This window comes from Psammomys obesus, unplaced genomic scaffold (genome assembly GCF_907164565.1).
Source record: "Psammomys obesus unplaced genomic scaffold, mPsaObe1.curated_primary_1811, whole genome shotgun sequence".
In the NCBI taxonomy this organism is placed as follows: Eukaryota; Metazoa; Chordata; class Mammalia; order Rodentia; family Muridae; genus Psammomys; species Psammomys obesus.
The window spans coordinates 3,829,535-3,848,887 of NW_026591872.1; the positions used below are offsets into that span (position 1 = coordinate 3,829,535).

General features: G+C 38.0%; 1 protein-coding gene across 3 annotated transcripts in view; it reads left to right on the forward strand.

Moving 5' to 3' along the window:
* Gria3 (glutamate ionotropic receptor AMPA type subunit 3) overlaps positions 1-19,353 on the forward strand; it is a 359,624-nt gene that overhangs the window by 1,772 nt on the left and 338,499 nt on the right. The gene's annotated exons all lie outside the window — the stretch shown is intronic.

Below are 19,353 nucleotides of genomic sequence, written 5' to 3' on the forward strand. Positions count from 1 at the left end.
TGTGTGTGTGTGTGTGTGTGTGTGTGTGTGTGTGTGTGTGTGTGTGTAGACTGCTTCATAAGCAGACTGAGGTAGGATTCAATCCTGGGTTCATGTTGCATAAATCAACCTTGAAGGATTCTGCAGCGGGGCCGAAAGCGGTGGGCAAAACTCTGTGGTGAATTATGTTTCATGAAAAACTTTCACTTTCCTCCCTGCTACACTGGTGTCCCCTCCCCCGCATCTTTTTTTTTTTGGGGGGGGGAGAAAGAAAGAAAGAAAATAGCATGGTTGTTCAGGGAAATTTCAAATGGATTTAAAATGAAGCAAAAGCAGCTCCTTGATTGAGTCAATGCAGGGCATACAATACTTGAGTGTTAAAGCTGTGTCTGGTGGCAGGAATGAGCTTGTAGGATTGCCTGACACATAGGAACAAAATATGAGAACCCTGCAAATAAGTGACCTTGAGGCATAGATCAGGCTGGATTCCCTGGCCTGTTTCTGTCCTACCCAGAGAGCTCTGATAAGAACTGATAATACTACAAAACTGATTGCAAGTGACAAATGCTTGTCAGCCTGAAAGGAAGAGGGAAGACAGTGCTCAGGTGAATTTTTGAAAAGGCAGTTCTCTCTGTAGAACACACATGCTTTAGATCTAGCACACGCACGCACACACACACACACACACACAAGCATGCGTGCATGCACATACACACACACACACACACACACACACACACATGATTGTTAAGGACAACACAATTCTTAATTTAGAGCAAAAGATTGGTTGCTGGGAAGAGACTTGAAGCAAGAAAAACGAATACCAAAAAGGGGAATTTCATCAGCCCCAAAGCCATTTCTGAAATCAATAATTGTCCTCATGATTATTTCTTTGCAAAGGGGAAATTTTAACAGTAAAATCACAAGAACTCAAATGGCTAATAGCTTGTTGGACACAGGGTTTTTGTTTTGTTTTGTTTTGTTTTGTTTAACTTCAAGGGATTTTTGTGAGAAACACTGAATTCTTCATCTAAGCTTACATTATTTCACTAAAAGTTTCGCCCAGATGAAGGCAATTAACACAAAGTGTGTCTTGTTTCTCTGGTTGGTGTAGTTTGAAATCTGAAGCTTCATTTATATTGATAAATGTGTGTGTGTGTGTGTGTGTGTGTGTATGTGTGTGTGTGTGTGTGTGTGTGTGTGTGTGTGTGTGTGTTTGTCTGGTTGAGTTTGACTTTGTATATGACTTTTTTCAAATCCATCCATCTCAAAAGATAGGAAATCCCTAACAATCCATAAATAAGTCCCCCAGCGCACATTTTTATATTTGGATTTGAAAACTTGAGCTAAAGAAAAAGAGGAATGAAAAAGTAATTTTCAAAATATATAACGGATATTAACTTGCAGAAAAATTTAGCTGAAAGTGCAGATCCTTTTACAAACATTTTCTGAGACACTCTGTATTTGACATTGTTTAGTTTTCCAACACTGACAAAAAGAAATTTATTAATTTTAGTTAAGTATCAAAACTGCAAAATGTCTGGTTATACATTGTGTCTGTCTTCTGTGATCCCCAGCCTCCCTCTAGCATTTACAAGGCACATTTGATTCTTAATCCTGCTGCACTGTGATCTCCTCAAGAGGCTGGTTCTCAGATGTAGTTTCCTAAATATCAATTAGAACAGATTTAAAACCAAATACATGAAACTAACAAGTGTACTATAATTAACAAGGAATAATATGTATTTCATCTCCCTTCCCAGTCTGTCCACTGTTGAGCAGTGGGCTAAGAGGGCCTTTTGATTTCTCAGGAATGATTGATTTCCAAAGCTTTGGATCTTATTCTTATGATCAAACTGGTCTGACACTCACAAGTCTACCTCTGGCTATCAGAACCATACCTGAACAACAGTCAGGAAATGACCTTTGTCATGAGAAAAATCTCAGATTTAGGAAGTGGAAATAAGTCAACCAAATTGGTGTTGAGTTGTCTTAACTCCTTACCTATCAGGGAAATAAGGGAACAATGATAAGAAAGGAAAAGCAATTGATGGAAATCTCAACTTGAATCCACAACACTTACTTACAAGGCTGGGTTATGGCTGCATACATCACAGTGTGAGAGAAGGAGTAAGACTAACTAGGCAGCTAGAAAAAGAAAACCAAAAGGACACCTCCTCCTTAGTTATGTCAAATACACATATATGCATGCACAGACACAGGGAACACATGGGAGAACAATCTAGAAATAAATGATGTGTACCTAGCGGTTGTTGTACTCTCAAAGTTTACAGCTAATTCAGAAGACAGTGGAGAAAAGCTGCCATCTTCTCTTGTCCATGAAACAGTCAGGTCTGAAAGTCACAATTGTTGAATAGGAGTCAGATCCAAAAGCTGTCTCTTGGCAGTTGCTGTTTGGTGGTTTGGCATGAGAAAGATACTTAGTCTAACTACAGCCTCTGAAAACAATAGTTCAAGGAGGCAGAGAAGCCCTGGAGAGGCCTATTTTCTCCCCCTTGATTGTTCTTTTTCTTGTGGAAGCCTAAGTCAAATATTTCAGATAAAAGCAAAGAATTCTAACAGTACTTGAACCAAGCAAATGACTGCAGATCCCAGTCCTCCAAGCGATTACCTAATTCTACAAAGGAAACAAATAACTCCAGTATCCTCTGATCTTCCTATCTGAGGAACTCTATAGAAAACTCAGATGAGTCCAACTCTGGCCACACGTCCCTCCTATCTAGTTCAGTGTGGAACTGAGCTAGCAAAAATTAAAGAAACTTCTTTGTCATGCAGAATGACTGGTTTCAGCTTTCTTTGGGACTAGCATTGATCTCATTATCTTTTCTGCCTCTTCAATCCCAAAACAAGCACACACTTCTTAGGGGATAAGGTATGCAGGTAAACAGAAATGTGAGGGATAAACAAACAGTAATGCCTTCTGTGCATGCCCTCTGCTTTCCCTCTGCATTGTCATCTTGCTCCATGCAATGTATTCAGAAATTGCTCTCACAATGAATCCAGGCACCAGTTATTTAAAGACTCTACTAGCAAGAAAGGTTTTTTGTACAAGCATCAAGAGGTTTGCTTAAGACAGACTCTGACTACATTCTGTGCCTTAAGAGACCAATAAAAGCCTCCCTAGCTTTGAAAGGTAGTTCAGTTGGGATCTTAGCTCAGTGGAGAATTGAAGTTTCTCAGCGAGATCTTCTGATTTAGAGCACATGTTCCCATTTCATAGGTACTAATAGAGTTCACTGCCTTACTTTTCAGTTTAGCTGGGGAAATGAAGAATGATGGTGTGAATAAATGGGTTTTAGCATGCATGTGTCTATAAACATCCATAGGCACACACATGATTAGTGCATATGAAAAACAATGCACACACAGTTTGTAAGTTACAGATCTAGCATTTAGGGAACAAAAAAAATAAAATAAAATAAAATAAAAAATAAACCAATTAGATCATTCTCAGGTTTCAAAGGGTATGGAAGTATCAAGATCTTCTAGGGTCCCATGGTGTAACTTTGCTGTCCTGGTTCCTCGGTAAACACTGCTAATTTTCTTGAAGTCCCCTCCTGTGTCTTGCTGCTGTGCACTTGTAGTGCACTCCACAGTACACCGCCCCAGCCTCTGCAGTGTCAGCTCATTAGCACACAGATCTCATATTCCCTCTCTGCACTGTCATTGCAAAAATTGCTGTTGTACACCTTTAGAGCCAACAAATGTGCTCGTGGATTACGTACTGTTTGCTAGAAGCAGGAAAAAGGCAAATGTAACCTTAAAGGTTACAGAATTGTGCTCTAAATGCATTGGCTTAAATAAAAAATTGTTGACGAAAGCTCAGTGTTGTTGATAGTGGGAGTACTAGCTCAGCTGGAGCCCCAGGCAAAATCCCTTTTGTCGAATAAACCTAACCTATCAGCTGCAATTTTTTCTTCTATTAATTTTTACAAGTGACTTGCAATACACCTGAAAACTGAGAACTTACCCTTTTTATAACTGAGCATGTTTGCTACCAAGTGTGCATAGCCTAGACAGGCTTCTCTCTCCTACCCACAGAGTCACAATCTAATTACCTAATTACTCTAATTTCGAGGAAGGACCCACTTAACCATTTAGGTCCACTGGAAAGGAAATGTCTCTCTTGATCACAAGCTCTGCAATTTAGTGGTTCTGTTTTGGCTTTGTTTGAGTGCTGGTCTTTTTTCATATGACTTTATAAACTAAAGTGAAGACCCTGAGATCAAGGCTCTTACCCTCCAATAGATTTGCAAGTTCTAACCACTATCTGCTCTGGCTCCACCCCGCACCCCTCACCCCTGAAGGATCTTTGCACATTTGCTGCCCTGCCTCTCTCCTGGCTAGTCCGCAGGAAGCTCACTGGATTAGCTCCCTTAGTCCTTTTGGCCAGCTGGCTTAGCCCACTGAAGCACAAAGAGGTTGCCTCAGTGGTGTCAGTCAAAGATTTAAGTCACTGTCTCACAAGGTTTATTATCATTTATTTTTCTTAATCTATGTTTTGTAATGGAGAAGGGAGGCTGTTCATTTTGGCCATAAAAATAGATGGCAATCAGCAGGCTGTAAAGTTGAGCTTCTTGCAAAGTGTATTACCTCTCATACAAGACAGCCTCCTATTGATCTAATAAGTGAAGGCAGTGGAAAAAGAGGGTTTACAAAAAGACAAACAACAAAAAAAGGGGGAAAGAGAGTTACTCTGTCATTCTATTTGTCATTCTATTTTTCTTCCTGAAAAATAAGCCATGATTTTTATTTCTTGCTACAATTTAAACTTGTTTTTTTTTTCTCCTAAATGAAGCTAATGTTCTAAATGCCCTGATTTTTGCCTCAATAGAGGTTGTTTTCTTAATTTTACATTTCCCTTCATAGTCCCTAAAATTTAGTCAGTACTGTGAGCTGCTTTAATGTTTTTGGCCCCAGATATATCTATAAGTTTCATGGTTATGGGTATTTGGAGATGATTGGCTCGTTCTATTTTGACAAATTGAAAACTAAATGAAGGTGCTGAGATGTCATTGCTTGTCTTCCTTTCTGGAAAGGTGAATAGTCATTTTCATACAATTGTGAAACTTTGTATCTCCTATGAAGAGCAAGAAAATAATTTTACAACCACATTTTGACTCCATTCCTTTGCATTTTAGTACTTTGGCTTTAATTAGATGAAATGTTCAGGAGAGAACACCACTAAAACAACCAATGGGGCAATAGGTATACTTCAATAGAACAAGGGAGTTGCACATGCACAAAAGCAATGCTCTCCCTCCTTAAAGTTGCTCAGGAAATATCCAAGTCAGGCATAAAGTTTCAAGTAGTCTCAGCCTAAAGTCTAGAATCAACACAAAGTTAGGGACACTGTCTTTCCAAAGAGTCAGTGCTTAGCAAAATGATAATTTCTACTATATTTTTCGCCATTCTTTTCTTTTCTTACTCTGGCTGACCACCCACGCACTTCCTGGCCCATCCACACTAACTTTACACAGGGACTATTTCCTACACTGAAAGTCTAAATCTTTTCTTCTTCAGTACAATAGCCTTGTTCTTAGTTCACTCTTCTTAAGAACAATACACTATTTTGGGGATACCAGCTTTTTTCTGAACACAACAATATAACCTAAAGTGGTGGAAGAAAGGATTAAAATAAGTAATGAGAGTATTGAATTTAAAACCTGGCACTATAAGGGAAGATACTCAAATGGAGGATCTTAGGATATGATATTTATACTGGCTTTTTACCCAAATCAAAGTTAGCTGGCTTTGGTTATGGAAGTCTTTTTTCAGGGATAAGTAGTAGGATGAGTGTGAGTACAGCAAAACAATAGGCTCACTTTCCCTATGTAAAACTTGAAAGCCTTTGGGACTATTTTGGAAAGCAGCTACATAGGGTTTCATTTTATTGAAATGGCTGTTGTATGATCTGTAATTATATGTGGGCAGTGGCAGGTTAAAGGAAAGTCAGAGAAGAGATGAGGATGGTAGGGAAACTGAATCTTATGCAGAAAGTTTCTATTCTTTGGAATGACATAATAAATCGCACCTCAGTGATGGTTACACTAGATGTACTCGGAACCTAGCTGAGAAGCATCTCTTTCTCATTCTTTCTAGCCTTCTCTTATCTTGGCTCATTTATACATTCTGGCCTGTCTCCCAATGGAAGTAAACATCCTACTCTCTTCTGGACTCAAACTGAATGTTAGTGAGAAAAATAAATGACCCTTGATTCCCAATTGTGGCTTGCTTTTTAGGCAGTTATCCTCAACACAACACTATTTGTCTGCATTTGGATAAGACAGAAGACACTGCTGGTGATGATCTCTTACCATGTGGCACAATTCACTATAAAATAGCATTTATCAACCTTTCATGTGTACACCATATGCCTGAAGAACATTTTAAACAGTATGATTTAAAAGTTAGCTATGGGCTCAACACTTCTCATTCTTACCAAGTTTCCAAGTGATGCTAATGCTGATGGTCCTTAAATCAAACTTTGAACAACAAAACAACAAAAAAGTTCAAACCTGAGAGACTATTCACCAAGGTATAGACTCTTTCTAACACAATTTTATCATCAAGATTTGCACACTTTCACTAACCAAACAGTTTTTTAGGAGATATATTTGGTATATTCTGAGCCACACATGTCTCAATCATATTCCAAATAATCTCATGTACATTTCAGCCAGGGAAGTGGCATTATTAGATGCCCTTGAGGACATTTGCTTAGAGTTGTTTTTTGTAGGAATGTGGAAGGTGAGCTACAGGTGAGAGAGAATGTAGCTCATGAGTCAGAATGACAGTGTGTTGGCTACTTGCCATATCCCAAAGTGCCCTGTTTAGAAACTGAATGCACAAGAGATCTAAACTTGGTTTCTAGCTCCAACTTTATTTCCTCTTTGCATCTGGGTCAAGACATGCCAGAAGGAGGCATGTAACATCTGCTTTTCAGCTGCCTGGTTTCTCTTAAACAGGATTATAAACAGGAAGTCCAACAGAATTCTAGCTTTTTTTCCAGAAGAAACTGAAAAATGAACTAAGTGTTCGAGGTGCTCAAAGTGAGGAAGGAAGTGTAATGTTGCTTCTGAACATATCTTAGCTGAGGACTCATCCAAGGAATACATGCAAACATTATCCAGTGACATTTGAAAACTGAAACTGATACAACCCCCTCTCAAAATATTGACACTCTAATTTTACAAATTTACCTATCTGTGTTATTACATTGGAAACCTATACTAAAATGTGAGTGTGCTATCTGGAAAAGAATGAGCTAAATAATTATTACCCACTCACATTTAAACAGAATTGTTATTATTATTATTATTATTCAGATTAACACCTATTACTTTGCACAGTCCTCAGAAGTGATATCCAGGACAGGTAAGTAACCCAGAGTAAGACACTTATCTGCCAAAGGTAGTTGAGCAAAAATTGGATGGTGAACATTAAGAAGGTAGTAGGAGACCCTTGGTGGAAAAGGGGTCAAATTAGTATACACTGTCTCTTTTTTTCACATTTGTCCTCCGTAATAAACTTTGGTCTTATTCACTAGGCTCTTATCTATTTTTGGCTGTTTTAGTGGCATTTGACCCATGGAATTGATCTCTTCTGATATAATACCCGCTCTATGCATGGTTGTTTGTTGTCATAGATAACTGATGTTAGAATTTCCTGTGAGAAAATTCTGTTACTGTGAGAAACTTTCAGAAGTAAAATGAGTTTGTAAGGAAAAGTTGTGAGCCATTTTTAAAGCTTTTTAAAAATTGCTATGATAAAAAAAAATACACCATCACCCCGCCACTTTCAGTTATCCATGATTTGCTGATCTGTTACCAATTACTCACTGCAAGAAAGGCCTTAAAGGGCTCAGGCAATGGATGAGACAGGTAGAGATCTGAATTCAACCCACAGAAAGGTAAGCTTATGGATAAAGGTGTTAACATTGGCACTCTCTGTATGGAAGAATTGTAAATTTAAGCCTGTTATAACCCTCAAATATCCTTTCATCTCACTGCAGCTTCCAAAGCTATTGTCAATTAGTTTAAAACTGAGTCTTGAATTGGGCCATTTGCATCAGAATCAACAGAGATGCTTTTTTAAATATCAGTTCCCAGTTCTGAAAATACACGGTAAGCCTATCTAACAAGCTTTGTGAGTGATACTCATAACATAAACTCAATTTGAGAATCATTTCTTTAAGAAATCCTGATACTATAAACTGAGATATGCAGATTCAGGCTGAAATATATTGAACACCCTCTATGCACCAAGCAGTGTCTATGCACTTTCACACGTTGCTTCTCTGTGTAATTGAAGTCTTATTGACCCATGGTAATCATTAACCTAAAAATTTAGGATAGGACTTGAAAAAAATGAAGAGACTAATAGACTCATAGTCCCCAGCTCAAATAAAGCCACAACTCTGAGATGGCAAGTAGAAACAACAGACTGATTTTCACTTTTATTGTGTATCTTCCCATCTTTGCCATTGTTGGCCAGTGATGATTCTTTAACAATGCTATAGACTAGATGTCACAGCAAATGTCAGTCTATTTATTAAAATGGATGTTTTGTAGCATTCATTGTACCCCTTATCCCCATGATTGTTGTCAACAAACTGAAATAATAAGTACCACTCATTGATGCTGTACCATGTGGAAAGCATCATCCAAATCATTTTATACGGTACAGCCCAAGGAATCATTACAGCATTTCACTCCAATTTATACAAACTATAAATCAGAAGTGGTTCAAAATTCATAAGCAGCTAGCTCAAGGTTACACAGCTGGCTCCATGATAGCACCAAGAGAATTTCCTGCCTCTAGAGCCTTACTCAATTTCAAACAGGAGTTGAAATCTTAAGTGATTATAAGGGCCAGACAGATGACATATGTGGGGCATATGTTAATAAGGAATTGTGAAGCCTTTGATGATCTCATATTCCAAACTCCTATTTGAACATATACAAATCCTATTTTTAACTGACCATGAAAGAAACAAGATATATTCAGTAGATGACAGGAGGTGGAAGGCACATGTTTTTGACATCTGTACCACACTATACAGTATAATCCATTTAGCACCTAGTTATTGGTTTGGAGAAAAGCAGAGAGAAGAGAGACAAATTATAACTCAGTAGGGGAACAAAATCCATTTGTCTTTTCATCTTAGCAAAACATTAAGTTATACCAGCGTAATAGAATTCTCGGTCCCCTCTGTATACATCACATATGTAATCTTACATATACACTTCATACAGTTGCTTTCCATAGCTAAATGCCACCTCAACTCCAACCTTCCTTTGGGCAATGGTGAAATGTATAGCAAGGGCAGAATGCTGGCAGGGGGTCATTAATATATATTTGACAGACCAGAAGAAGTCTTCTGTGGGGGTCTTGCTTTGGAGACATTGTTTAGGCTCTCATACACATTCCCCACAAATTGAAGATACTGTATAAGTTAAGAATCTCTGAAGAAACACCTAAGGAAAGATCTTAACCTATATTTCAAGAGTGAGGTTTACTGTCTTTTAACCAGTGTCCAGAAGGGACATGTCTTCTAATTTGTTTGGAGTTGCAGACAGACACAAGCCACCTTGGTCATACCCCACCATTAGGCACTACTTGTAGGCTATCAATAGCCTACCATAGTAAGAGTGAGAGCAATGTGTCTTCTTATCATAACCCCATTACCAAAAATAAAAGTAGGACACAAATAAAATCTTGCTTCTTATTAAAATAGTAAACACGAAAACAATCTGGTATCCTATTCTTGTACTCAGTCAAAGTCAGTTCCCTGTCATTTTAGGTGTTCTGACTCTAAGTAGTCTGCTTGCTGGTTCTCTTGAGGTAGTCAAGATAACATCTACTGAGAGCATTCCACTAACCAAGAATCCCTATCAGTAGTTTCTTTCTTTTAGGTTAAAAATAAAAACCTTTGACAGATGTATAATTAATCAAGAAATATTGCACACTATCAATTCACCTACGATAATTTAATGAACAAAGCCTTTGATGCTAATTGGAGATAAATATCTGGGGTGCCTATAGAACCTGTTCTTGATTAGAACTTTATGAATGCTAGATAACTACTCCAGGGTGATTTGTTTCCCAGTAAAGGCATGTCTAGACTGTAAATTAAGACACTCTCCCCGTATATCACCATACAGTTTACTCTGATGTCATAATGTAAATTACAAAAAAAGTGAGCACTATAGATCCGGTGTTTCTACGGCTTTGTGAAACAATAAAAGGATAACAGAGATTCATAAGAGTAAGTAATTGACCAGGAGTTAAGACAGATATCCAGATCTGGTCTCAGATTTGACATCAACTGCCTCGATCACTATGGACCAGCTTCTGTATCTCTGGTTCCAATCTCTGGCTTTTTTTTTTTTTTTTTAAGTAGAGAGGTTCTTCCGGATAACATCTGAGACTTTTATCATTGATAGCCTATCACTACGCCTTACAAGCTCACTTCATTTCCAGCTGTAGAAATAACATCCAAATGGAATCTCTCAACTCTTTATGTATCCAGAAAGTTCTGTTCATGATTATTGTCTTAGCCTACACTGCTAGATTCCAGGATCAAATTATCAGATCATAAAACTGGTGGATAGTGTTTTCTAGCTAGTTATCACTTACTTACCTTTTCACATCCCAACTTTTTCCAGTTATTATGAGACACTGAGCAACTTACTTGACTTCATCATGCCTCACATCATGGTAACTCCTATTAAGTTGTTGGGAGCTTGAAATGAAATCACAAATATGTATAAAAGATGCATAATAGTGTCCAGTACCCACTGGCCATCATTATTGATACCATCATTAATTCAAGATATTTTGAGCTTTTTGTCTAAAAACAGAAACCTAGTTTCCTTTGAAAAGTGAAATCACTTGTCACTTCACAAACCCAGATTTCCTTCCTGAACAGCTGTTCTCTGAGCATTTCTACAGTTCTAAGTTCTTCTTCAAACCAAAGATTATTTTTTCTGCCAAGAAACCCATCACGACACCCCCTCATATTTCCAGCCCACCAACCTAATCTCAGACATCTCTCGCCCATGCATCCAAGTTTGCAATACACTTTAACTCTTGGCAGCAATAACCACCCAGACACTCCATAATCAAGAAACTTTCTGAGTTGCATATCTCTGCATAACCTAAGGCAAAATTGCAAAGGAAGATCTATGGTATCATCTCCCAAAGAAACTCTATTTTTTTTCTAATTCAATATGTTTTTAATCACAAACACTCATCTTCATGAGGCACTGTTTGTGTGTGTATGTGTATGTGTGTATATGTTTGTGTGTGTGTGTGTGTGAGAGAGAGAGAGAGAGAGAGAGAGAGAGAGAGAGATTAATTAGCCAAACATTCCATTTGTCCTATGAAAATGATTCAAAATAAAACACTCTGGCCAAGTACACAGTGGACTGGCTCCGCAAGCATTACCTAAAACTTCTGTAGAAACAAGACTGCCCATTGAGGACTATCAGAAAAAGCAGCAAAAAAAAAAACATGTTTAGGGAATCCCTGGTCATTTTATTTCTATGGGCATCATATTAGTAAGTGAGTGTTCTTCCTGAGCCAGAGGAACTGAGGATAAAAACCCTCCATGCATTCTCTTCCCAGGTAGGCACTGCTCTGTACTCAAGATTTCTCATACATCTCTCATTCCTTTCCACCTCTTGGTATCACTAAGCCCTTGATAATTCTTTTAATGCGTTGCTCTAAAGATGGTGAAAGCTAAACAGAAACCTACTTCTGGTATATTTCTAAGTCCAGGCAGGCTCTTGGTACATAAGAGTTTAAGTCTGCTCTTCATAATCAGTATTCATGATGTCCTTTAGCCTCCTGGTTTCTGCCAGAACCAACCCACTGTCTTTGATTCTTCCTTCTACATCTTATAGAGATATAGGAACACGAGGACATGAAAACAATGAAGAAAGCCAAGCTGCACTTTTCGCAGGATAAAAGTGACCTGGAATTACCCAGTTTTTTATACCACTTACTCCTGATTCTTGTGTTCTCCTTTTTTACACTTCTGGTGTAAAGGGTTGCTAACCCTTCTTTAGTGGAAAGCTGTTCTTACTATTCCACTTGCAAGCACCAAAAAGACAAATACAAACACTAAACTGGAATATAAGAATTTGAATCTTTGCTCTCTTATTGGTAGTTACCTGACCTTAGATAAATGTCTTACTACCCCTGCGAAATAAAGATAAATATAACAGTACATATGTTATACAGGTACTGTGAATATTAAATAAGAAGATCATTCATGTATAACATTTACCATAATGTGTGGTATATAGTAAGTGCTGACAGAATGGGAAGGTAGTTGAAAATAAAGATTTCAAAATTAAACTGAGGAAGGAATTTTTTCCTGTATTTTTTTTCCATTTTCCGAAGCTCTGCAAGGCAACTCATCTCCCTTGTGACTCTGTAGCTGAGAACAAGCTGAATGAGACAACCTTTGAATACTGAGAATGCTACCTTGAGTATAAGAGACTAGGTTTGGAATTAAAAAGGTAGAAAATGAATTTCATGATATATCAAAAAGTAAAGCTATATACACTACTAGGCTTTAACCACGCCACAATTAAGTGGAGTTCCTTAGGGTACAGTCCTTCCTTATTTACTGTCTCAGAACTGAGTATGATTTTATTACTGCCCATTCTGTTTCGGATAAAAGATCATCATACTGCTTTGGATAAAGCAGGATAGGCACTTGCTGGATTAAAGGAAAGAACAAACTTTCTTCAGACATAAAATCTGCTTTGTTTTAGTTTTTCAGATGAGAAAAGTGAGCCCAGAAATCTTCACACAATCAAGGGAAAGAATGTAGTACCCACTGAACTTTCTCAGGCACAGTTTTCATAAATTCTTTCATTTCAGGAGACACATTCAGCATGGATGTTTAGAGCATTTCCTTTTTGAAAATTTTATTATTATTATTATTATTATATTATTATTATTTATTACAATCTATTCACTTTGTATCCCAGCTGTAGCCTCCTCCCTCATCTCCTCACAGTTCCACCCTCCCTTTCACTTCCCTCCCATGCCCCTCCCCTAGTCCACTGATAGGGGAGGTCTTCCTCTCTTTCAATCTGACCTTAACCTATCAGGACTCATCAGGATTATCTGGATCCTTTTTCTCTGTGGCCTAGTATGGCCACCTCACCAGAGAGAGGAGATCAAAAAGCAGGCAACTGAGTTCAAGACAGAGGCAGGCCCTGCTCCCTTTGGCCCTGCTCCCCTTACTAAGGAACCCAGTTGGATACTGGATTGCCCATGGGCTACATATGAGCAGGGGGTCTAGGTCCTCTTCATACATGGTCCTTGGTTGATTTATGCATTTCCTTATAAAAAATATTTAATTTTATTTTATGTGCATTAGTATGATGTTGTCAGATCCCTTGGAATTGGCGTTACAGCCAGTGGTGAGCTGCCATGTGGTTGCTGGGAATTAAACCCAAGTCCTTTGGAAGAGCAGACAGTGCTCTTAACCACTGAGCAATCTCTCCAGCCTCAAACATTTCCTTTCTAGTGGATGGCTTTTTCTCCTTTTGATGGTGCCTAAGTCAGACTAGAAATATTAAAAGAAGGTGATATGGAAAAGGTTAACAGAGAAATTTTGCTAGCATGACTTTTTCCACATTTCAGTCTCCCTTCTCTCCAGAGCAAAGGTTAACTGTCTAATTCCATTCACTGGGGAAGGTGGGGCTTAGAATCACCAGACAATATAAACACTTTTTCTCCTTTGTTTTCCTATCACTTGGCCTTAGTCTACCAGAAACCTGTCTCTTGCAGGTTGATACCTGGGTGATGACCAAAAGCAGTGTAGATTTTTTCTTTCATATCCCAAGATATTCATGCTTCAACAGCTTCATCTCCTCTTCTCATTATTACACAATGCTGTCACTGTTTTTCTTACAGATTATCTTAAACTTGGCTTTCAGTAAAGGGAGCCGAGAAGACCATTGGCTAAGTGATTATCCCAAGGTCCCATGGTTGGTAGCAGAACTGGATCTGCAGTATGGTTGTTAATTCTTGACATCTCTAAGATGTCTTCTTACTATGGCTCTTCTGCTCCTAGCTTTACAATGCTACACAGTGACTCTGCATGTAAAGGAAAACCCTGTCAGTTTTAAATAGGTGCTAGAAAAGAAAAAAAAATCATCACAAGTCAATTAGAAATGCAGTAAAGCTCAAGTTTCAGTAGCCATGGTTAATATCTTTTATTTAGTGTCCCCAGTGTTAATTTTTCCACATTTTACCACCCTTTGATTTATAGTCAAGAGTGAGCAAAACAAAGCTAAAGGTGTAGAGCCCATTTATACATCATATAATTTTGGAGCTATATCAAGTACTTCTAGTTCAATTACCTCATTTTGTAGATGAAGAAAGTGAGGACAAAAAAAGAAAAGGCTTGCCAAAGATGATGCAAATCCCTGGTATCAGATACAAGACGAGAATTTGAACTTCTCAGTGTGGTCTTCCCACCATCTTTTCAACCTTCTCACCAGAAAGCTATACTAAACCAATAACACCAAGCCTATTACTTTTTTGGTATTTCTTTTTCTTGAATTGTATCAAATTTATAAGTTGTTACACCCCAAACCAATTTTCAAATGTAATAAACCTTTCTTTCAGTGATTATAGAAGTTAAATGTCAAATTCACTCATGATCAGTGTTTAAAAAAATCTTCAAAATTATATATAAATAAAATCAGTTACATAGAGTAAAAATAAAGGTTGGACATGTCACATAGTGATATAGCACTTGCCTAGCAAGTGCAAAGCCCTGGTATATCTCCTGTCCTGTAAGAAAGGAAGGGGAAATTAAAGGAATGGAAAACACAGAGAGAAGGACGGAAGAGAAAAATCAAGTTTTACCACATTTTTAAGATCCTATCTTATCCATTAATTATATCCTTTTATTATTATATTGGAGACATTTTTCTAGATCTTCTAAATTAAAAACTGATAATTAATATTTATACCTATTATATAATATAGTTATTTTATTACATGCTTGTGATACATAAAACAAATACCCTGTATTAGATTTATACATTTATATGTATACGTATAATACTACTTTCAAATTTTATACATTCAGGGATTTTTATTCTCTGTTCACAGAAGTTTATAATTATGCACCAACTTGCTGTAACATCAATATTCTAGGTCAGTTTTGAAAACATAGTAAATATGTCATAAGTAATAACTTATTCTTTCTGCAATGATCACTGTTACTCCACCAGACACAGCTAAAATGAAAGTAGAATGGTACATGTCTATAACCCTAGCACTTAGAAGCCTAAGGCAGAAGGATTGTGAGTTCAAGTTCAGCCTAGGGTATACAACAAATCCTTGCCTCAGAAAAGGGAGAGAGATGCTGTAGCTATGATACCTCAACAATATGGTTGCATAAAGAGTAACTGAACAATGATAACACCAATAGGCATGCTGTCATGGAAAGAAAGAATTTTACAGGGTCCCACTACTGCTGAGAGAGGGAGAAATACTCTTTCCAAGGAGAGTCATTTTATTGGTTAATCAATACCAAGTGTTCAACCCTGAATTATATACATACTGTCTTGGTTAGAGTTTCTATTGGTAAGATGAAACATCATGACAAAAAGCAAGTTGAGAAGGAAAATATTTATTTTGCTTACACTTCCATATCACTATTCTTCATGGAAAGAATTCAGGACAGGAACTAAAACAGGGCAGGAACCTAGAGGTAGGGGCTAATGCAGAAACCATGGAGAGGAGCTGCTCCCTGGCTTACACAACATAGCTTGCTTAGCCTGCTTTTATAGAACCCCGGACTCTCAGCCTAGGGATGGCACCACTCACCGTGGGCTGGGCCATCCCCCTCAATCACTATTTAAGAAAATGCCCTAAGCTTTGGCTTTATAGAGACATTATATTAGTTGACGTTCAGATGATTTTGCTTATGTCAGGTTAACATAAAACTATCTAGCACACATGCAAATAATATTATATGGTCTCATTACATTGTTTTTACCTGTTTATGAATATATATGTGTGTGTCTGACAATAATAAATAAAGAGAAATAAGTCATGAATTTGAGAGGGGAAATTGTAAGTGTGGCAAGAAAGAAATAATATAATTATGTTTTAATTAAAAATAAGAAAGAACAAAAAAAAGGGACAGCGGAAATACATATTATACACTTAGGCAGAGTGTACAAAAATGCCAAATCCTTGAGTTCAAATTTTGTGCATCACATCGAACTTTATATACTTCACAGTTTCCAAAACAGCTTTCCATACATTTGCTAATTTGATCTTCATAATACTCCTGTAAGTTATACAGCTCATGTATTATTGTACCCATTTTGTAGATAAAGAAACAGAGACCAAAATGAGTCAAACAACTAGTGCCAGAGTATAGGTTATGTGGTAGCTAAGAAGAAAAAAGAACCTAGGTTTTCCAACATCAAGTGCTTTGGAGATTGTAACATGTATAAAGTTAGATGTTGTGTGCAGTTATCATAAGGTAGAACTACAGTTGCTGATGATGCTGGTGGCGACTAGGCTGAGTATTGAGAGCCTCAGAAAACATTTTGTAAGGCAAACCATAAAGTATTATAGAACAACAACAACAAAACCAAAAAGCCAAAGACAGACAGACGGAGACAGTGACAGAGATACCACAAGAGATGGAGACACACAGATAGACCAACAGACAGAAAGACAGACCGATAGATCCAAGCCACAGCACCACTAACAGGAGTAGGACTAGAACTTACTTATCGCCTATTCCCAGAGTCCCAAAACAATCATTTCTGCATTTTTTAGTTGACCTTTTTTTTAAGAGTAAAGAAACAATTTAGTTATTTGTAGGCAGGAATTGATTAATTTGCATCTCATACAAAGATAAGGAAAATATCATGTAACTACTTAAAACTGTGTTTTAAGATGCCAATTTCATCCCAAGTGTGGGGGAGTAAGGCATCAGGAAGGTGACAGGCTATTCAGGCAGGAGACTATTCAGACTCTGAGGAGCTGACTCCTCTCCTTAGCAATGACCACTGCATCATCGAATAACCTTTCTTTGATTGTTAACATTTATCTTTACAGCTGTTCCTCAGTTATGCATGTTGGGGAAAACTTGATAACGTGGAAAAATTGCCAACTCCTTGAAAATATGATTTCTATTTATTTGAAGGGGCTAACCAGCTACTGCCAGTTCATTTTACTGTAACATGCATGAAGTCCACACCAAGAAATGACTGCATCACCAACAGCACCTCAGTTCTTACTATGCCCCTTGCCTTTTATGGCTCTAGGTGTTGGAAACTTTGATATTTCCATTAGTTGTTTCAGCTGAGGCATAAGCAAATAAACACTGTGTCTGACAATCTTTTCAAGTTCAATGGCATAGAAAGTTATACAAGGAAAAAAAAGAATTTTTTTCAATAGCAGATTACCAAGGTGACTATAAATGCCATCTAAAAAGGCAGCCCATTTAAAATGTAGTACAAAGTATATTAATATGATAAACCCAAATGAGGTCTCATTATTCTTAGCTCTAAAGTTCTTACTGTCTTCACTGCCACTGCAGCCTAGAGAGGGTCTATTAAATTCTGTCCCCTTTTCTAATGCGAAAATACTCCTTTCTGCCTCACCCCCTCCTGAGGGGGGAGCAGCCTTACCAGGCCACAGAGGAAGACAATGCAGCCAGTCCTGATGAGACCTGATGGAGGCTAGGGTCAGATGGAAGGGGAGGAGGACCTCCACTATCAGTGGACTTGGAGAGAGGCATGGGAGGGGATGAGAGAGGGAGTGTGGGATTGGGAGGGAATGAGGGAAGGGTTTACAGCTGGGATAGAAAGTGACTAAACTGTAATTAATATAAAAAATAAATAAAAAGAAAAGGATCCTAGTTTCAGAGGCAGCTTTTATTTTCAGTCATCTGGACAGCTCTTCAAAGAGAGACTACTTGTTTGCTTTGGCTTAGGAGCTTTGGAGAAAGCAGCTAGAGAGCTCTGTCATGCTACAGGGATCATAACCTGTTGCACTGGTTTTTTACCAGCCAAGGTGCAGCTAAATACAGGCTCCCTGAATCTGAAGTAGGCAGTGAAACTTTGGTGAAATCACCATGATAAAAGAAAAAGAGAAATGACCTTTTTTTTAAAACCGACGTTGTTATGCTGATAGGGGCTTCTCTGTGGATCCTTGTAGGGAGGAAATTCCAAGCAAGTCAAAGTCAGGGCCACTTTACACCATGAGAAGTAAATATATAGAACTCCTTAGCCCAGAATGTATAAATACTCAGGTTCAATTTATTTGTGACTGCTAAGGCAATGGTAGGTTATTAAGGAGAACGAGGCTGTTTAGGATATGTTTAATCTCTGAGCTCAGTGAAATGAGTCCTGAAAACATGCATACTCTCAGAACTGGGACTGTATTTTCCAATTAATGGGGGGATGCTGTGTTTATTTCAGTTGTTTCAAAGTGAGGTGCTAAAATCTCAGTAAAGTCCTAAACCCACAGGGAAACAATATTTCACAAGAACGACGGAAGGGAGGAAGGGAGAAAAGGAGGGAAGAAGGGAGGGAGGGAAGGAAGAAAGGAAAAAAAGGAAGGAAGGAAAAAAGGGAGCCCTGGATTCCACCCCTTTATTCTGCTACTACAAACCACTTATGTGATGACAGCCTCCTCTTTAGGCTTCACCTTTTCCATTTGTAAAATAAAGTCATTAGAGTAAATGACTCCTGGAGCTATTCCTAGCTTCAATAACATTTACTTCAATTGGCAACATATACTTCCCCAGAGCACTGAGGAGGATTCCTTACACAGGACTTCAAGCTTTCCAGGAGCTCAGAAGATGTCCCAGGCTCCAACCAAAGTGTCACTCAAATCTCTCCTCTACCATAAATGGACATGCTCTAGAATTTGTACTTCATAAACTTTTGTCCCAGTTTCTAAGGCTCCTCTTCTTTTTTAAATGGAGCTCCATATACTAGAGGCAACATTAGGTAAACTTTAACACCAGAGATAGACTTGCTGGTACATACCTGTAATCTCAGCACTTGGGTGACTGAGGCAGGAGGAATGTCACAACTTCAAGGATAGTCTGAGACCCACAGCTGCTTTAAAGTAGTCATGGGCTATGTAATAAGGTCCTGTCTTAAAAGCACCAGAAAAGAACAACAACAAGAAAAAACCAACAGAACTGCAGATGTGCCTTGAGTGAAGATTCTTTTTCTGCCACATTCAGCTAAGTGGAATAACAGTCATAGTATTGCTTCCCTTCTAGTGGATTCATTAGAATTAAATGAGGATATTCACACCAGTGTTCAGCATAAT